Genomic DNA, 6,000 nt, shown 5'->3' on the forward strand with positions numbered 1-6,000 from the left:
ATGGTCTTTAATTTTGTCCTTCGCTTAAAAAGGTGACCAAAAATACCCTGAGGTTCTGGGTTCGAACTCCTGCTCAGTCTAACAAAAAAAATTACAAGCCAAGGCTTTTGCAAAAAGTCTTGCGGAGACGGCAGACTTTTAGTTATGTCTTAAAGCATAACTAAAAGTTTGCCTTCCAAGGCAAAATCTGCCGTCTCTGGCATAGATTCTATTTAACTTTGCCCGAATAGGCATAGGTTTATAGAAACCTATGTCTTGCGAAATTATTATTATTTTCGACTCTGCTGGATTTCGAACCCAAAACCTCAATGGCATTTTCGGCCACCTTTTTAAGTGAAAGACAAAAATTAAAGATCAGCGAATTGAGGGACGAAAATTAAAGACCAGTCGGTATGAAGCACAATCGTGCAAATTGCTCGATGTACTTCTCATGTGATTTACATGAAGCCTTCTAAGGCCCCGTTTGGACATGGTTTGAAACCATGGTTTGAAACTTGGTTTCAAACCATGTTTGGACATACAATTTGGATATTTTAAGTTGTATTTTCTCTTATAAACATAAAAACCCCACAAATTGTGAAAACTATCAAAACATTCTCAATTCTTATACAATCTTACCAAATGAGTAAATCATACACTAGTAGAAGGCTTTTCTAAAAAATACAACAACAATTAATCAAACTTTACTTCAATAAAATCGAAAATTTAACATGAATAGTAATGTAACTACTATTTAATATAATCTTCCCACATAAATTAAAGGTTGGTAGACATAAACAAAGATTGGTGGAAGTTAATGAGATTGGTAAATGATTGATGGGGTAATTGTTAAAAATATTTACCAACTTATGGGTCTTTTTTTACAAAATATTAACTTATGGGTTAATTTTGTATTTTAAAAAGTTGAAACCATGCTTTTTGGATGATTTGGGTTCAAACCATGGTTTCAAACCAGGTTTCAAACCATGACTGAAAATTGATGACCAAACGCTGGTTTGAAAACGCCTACTAAGATGAACAGAGTTTTCTCTACGGGGTTGAACTGAAATAAGGAACATTTGCACAAATGACTTGTTTTGTGGCCGCTATTTAAATTTTGTCCAATAATTCAGTGGACTAAAATTATAAGCAAAAGAAAAAGTTCGTCCAATAAATTTGAAGAAATTGCATAATATGGCCATCAAATGGGCTGGTCTTTAATTTCTATCCCTCAAATGGGGTGGTCTTTAATTTTTTCCCCTTTAACAATCAAACCTATGCCTAGTGAAACATAAGTTCTTTAAGAATAAAAGTAATGTGAGGCATAATTTATTGGATGTTATGATGCTTAAATATAATGCCCCGTGAAAAAGTTATTATGTTGGGAAAAATTAAAGACTAGAACAAAATAGGGGCTAAAGTTGAAATGAGCTAACGAAAACAGAATTTGAAGATTTGGCCTAAAGGAAAGGCCGTACGAACCAAATGTTCCATGATCACAGCGAGATGGAACAAGATGTGCAATTTGCACGATTGCAGCGTCTTTAATTTTTGTCCCTCAAATTGCTGGTTTTTAATTTTTTTCCTTCACCTAAAATACCTCGAAGTTCTAGGTTCGAACTCCAGCTCAATAAAAAAAATCACAAGACGACTTATGTAGCAAAATAAGGCCTAAATTTTGTAGAATTCCAGCAGGATTAAAAAAAAAAAAAAAACTCTGCCTTCGCGAAGACTTACCTTGTGAATTTTTTTTTAACCGAGCGGGAATTCTAACCCAGAACTACAGGGTATTTCGGTCACTTTTTTAAGCGAAGGACAAAAATTAAAGACTAAAAATTTGAGGGACAAAAATTAAGGACCAAAGCCTTTGAAAGACAATCCGTGCAAAAAAATGGAGCTATATTGGTCTAGATATGGGCCTCACTGTGGGCTTATTGTGAAAAGTAAGATCTGAACTGGGCTAATAATACCAAGGGGCTTGGACCACGATTAGGTCCAATTATGATAATCAAAATTTTCAGCAGAAAGGGTTTACAATTTGAACGACAGAACTGGGCAGGGGCAAAGGATTACCTTAAGAAATTTACTCGAATGTGAAAATGGGATAGTGCCTGTACAGTCAAACCTCTCTATAACAGCATCGTTGAGTGCAAATTTTTTTGCCGTTATAAAGAATGGTTGTTATACACCTATAACATCATTGACATTTAAATAATATTTCACTGTTATAAGCAAAAAAGATGCATAAAATATAATTTCTCATTTTTAATTGCTAAACTCTAAGCTCAATCACACTTTCTATAGCGAATGAAAATCTTTTAATAATGAAAATATATATTTTCATATGATATTCTTTTGTCAAAAATAGTGTATTAAAGGATCAAATATTTGGTCACAATCTCTACACTTATTATTGGTAATCATAGATATTTTATTTTTATAAAGATGGTTAATTATTATATTACCAAAAAAAAGAAAAAAAGATAGCTGTTATATGGGGGGTAATTTTACAAAGAGCGTCTTTAATATAAAGTTGGTTGTTGCTGTTATAAAAAAGTAAAATATAACATAAAAAATCGGTTCCGAAAAAACTGAGCTGTTATAAAGAGGTGTTATTTTATGCGTATGTTGTTATAGAGAGGTTTAACTGTATATCTGATATTTGATGTCGCCATTTAACTTTCAAACAAGTGTCTTGAAGTTTCATACAACTAAATTTTTTGCCTCACTTCAGCCATTTTCTTAAACTTAATTTCAACCTTTTCTGCTTGAACTCTAGCCGTGAACTTAAGCCATATGTATATAACTTCAGACAAGTAAGACAACAATTGACTGAGATCTAATTATTTTTGCCTAAAATAACTGAATTCTTTTATCATATATTGAAGTTTTGTTTTGTCAAGACCATCTTCAAATGCCATATGTCTCAAGTGGGTAAAGGTGAATTCTTTGTATAATTTTTCTCATTCATAGCAGATGTCACGACCCAAATTAACTAAGTCGCGCGGGCACCTACCGTTTCCCACCTCGAGAGGCGAACCCTTTCCCAAATCATCAATTCAAACAACAAGAAAATAAATAGAGCAGAATAAGTAGAAGCTTAAATCATAAATAATCATAAGTGCAGAATATAAATACAATCCCCCCGAGAACTAGTCGACTGCATACAAGAGCAACTACAAGGATGTCTATTATACAAGTCTGAAAGTCAAATAAAAAGCTATCTGAATAATGGAATATAAAGACAAGATAGATGAGCCTCTGGGCAGCGACTCGTTAGATGCTCACCCTAGGCACTCGCAATCTAGGCCTCGGGAAGTAGGAGTGAACACGTGTCACACTGCACCCCGAAAAAACAGAAGAAGGTAGCATCGGACAAACAACATGTCTTTGAATAGGCATCATAAGACGACAACAATTAGTTAACATATATAAAGTAAGAGACTGAAGAATAGACATGCTCACTATTAGGTATACACACCACCCAGTCTAAGAATAATAATTCAAGTACATAAGGATCAATAACTGAATCATGGCTTATGGTGAAGCACCTAAACACAAGTCTTGCCAAGTTTTTCCACGATTCTATAGAATAACCATAAATACTAGCACAGCTAATAATGTCACTCCAGATCCTCAAGTCTCAACCTAGGAGAAAGTCTCTACTCCTCGACTCCAATCAATTTTTGAATATATATTAGTCAGGCACACGACAATCTCATATCAGTAACCAACCAGGAAATCAATAATCATGAACACTATATGGTACAATAAATAATTTCCACCAAAATCAGATGTATGAGTGAATGAAATATGAATGCCATGCAATGATACACACACGCTTCGGGTGAACGATGTCTACGCTCCGACAGTCATGACCCATGGGGGTTGCGGAACGTGTAACCCTATCCTGGTCAGTGTTGCGGTACGTGCAACCCGATCCTAGTCAGTGTTGCGGTACGTGCAACCTGATCCAATATATGTGTGTGCGCGCGCGCGTGTGTGTATTGCGGCGCGCAACCCGATCCAATTATATGAGTAAGAATGCATGCATGATATCAATGCCAACAAGAGTATATCAATGACAACCGTGCCACACTTGGACACATATCCCAATTTCAATTCATTCCTCTTCACAAGTCAATAACTAATAACCGAGAGATATGGGTTCACAATCATGAATAAGTCACTAAGTATGTATCATGAAAGATGAGATTGAGTACAATACATAATATCAATATCATAACCTTACTTTCCCTTTCTACAATCTCAATGATGATAAATACATTCTCCAAATCATAAGGCAATCACTAAGCATCAACTCTAGAATCAATCACGTGGCGATAATCCAACAAATCGTAATAAGGCAACCACTCAATAGAACACAATAAGGCGACAAGCCATGCTCAACAATAATACCAACCTAAGAATCCATCCCAACTTCATACCCGAAGGCGTAACATGCTGTCTCCGACAATCACTAACTCTACATATGCTTTACTAACCGAAGTCTAACCATAAGGTAAGCCGTAACCTACATGGAATACCGAACATGACATACGAACAACCACACCTTTGCCTTGCCCTTTCGTAGCGTCTCCAAATACTCAAAGTCTAATCATATTCGAGTTCCACATTAGAAATCAAGAAGAACAATACCCATATTGCTATACTTCTAATATAGGTCCATTCTGACCTATGGAAATTGGGGAAACGAGCCAACAAGGACAAAACGGGAAATTCTAAAGTGGAACATGCAATTCAAGTCTAGATGATCAAAACACACTAATAAATTTCTAGATTAACTCAACATTAAGAGAAATTCAGATTTAAAGTGAAACCCCCAATTTTGGATATGAACCCTAACTTTCCAATCCACAAATTAACCTCTAATAACGGAAAATATAAGCTTAACAACAATGAATATATGAGATTCTAGGGTTATGTTAATCAATTTCATCAACAATTTCTATTTAGGAAGTCTAAAATCCATTTTAGAAATTTATCATAAAACCTAACTTTTCCTCTTTCGATTTCATCAAAATAAATGGATAAACTCAAGTCTAACAACATTAATCTAACCAATTCCATGCTTAACTTGGCTAAATCCACCAATTATAACTCATTAAGAAAGACTTAAACCCATTTAATGAAGAAACCATTAAAACCCATTTTCTATCTTAAGTTTCATGAATTTCTACCATGGATTAATGATTAAGAAGGGAAAGTAATCAATTCTAAGGCCAAAGATCTTCCCTCTATGAAGAATCTAGTCAAAAGCTCTCAAATTCGCCCCAAAATGCTAAAGAAATGAAGTGATAAGAGTTTAGGGTTTTTAACTTAAGAAGTAGAGAAAAATCTGCCCCTCAACGGCTACGGCGCAGCTACTACGGTGGTAAGGAGGACGGTTACAATGCAACCGCTACGGCGGTAAGGAGGACGGCTATGGTGGCCAACACTAAAATTGCAAGGCCGCTATAGCGGTAATATGACCGCTACAGCGGGACCGCCACGACGGTTCTGGTGCCGCTACGGTGGTCACACCAGACACCAGAAAATCATGTTTTTGACAAGTCTCAACCCAAAATCCGACTATCACTTGAGGACCCACAGGTACAAAACAACCATGCAAACACACATAAAACGCGCTACAAACTCGCCCGTGGCCTCGAATTTTCCAATGGAGGTCTATTTGACCAAGTCAACGCCCAATGGCCTAAAGATAACTTTCCAACCCAAGTCCCAAAACGCTCCCAATTACCTTGGGAACCGAACCGAGCATCCCACCAAGTCATAAACGATCATCCGGACCTCTCGGAATCGACGAATTTTTCAAAAAGGTCCGTCCACCCAAAAGTCAACTATTGGTCAAACGCTTTTCACTTAAAGGCTCAAATTTTCAAAAGTCACACTAGAACTCGCCCGATGACCTCGAGAATTGTGCCACCCATCCCCGTGGGTCAAAATCGTACTCATAGGGCTCGGGGAAGGGTCAACGGGGGTAAATGGGTCATAATCGCT

This window comes from Lycium ferocissimum, chromosome 11, assembly GCF_029784015.1.
Source record: "Lycium ferocissimum isolate CSIRO_LF1 chromosome 11, AGI_CSIRO_Lferr_CH_V1, whole genome shotgun sequence".
Classification (NCBI taxonomy): Eukaryota; Viridiplantae; Streptophyta; class Magnoliopsida; order Solanales; family Solanaceae; genus Lycium; species Lycium ferocissimum.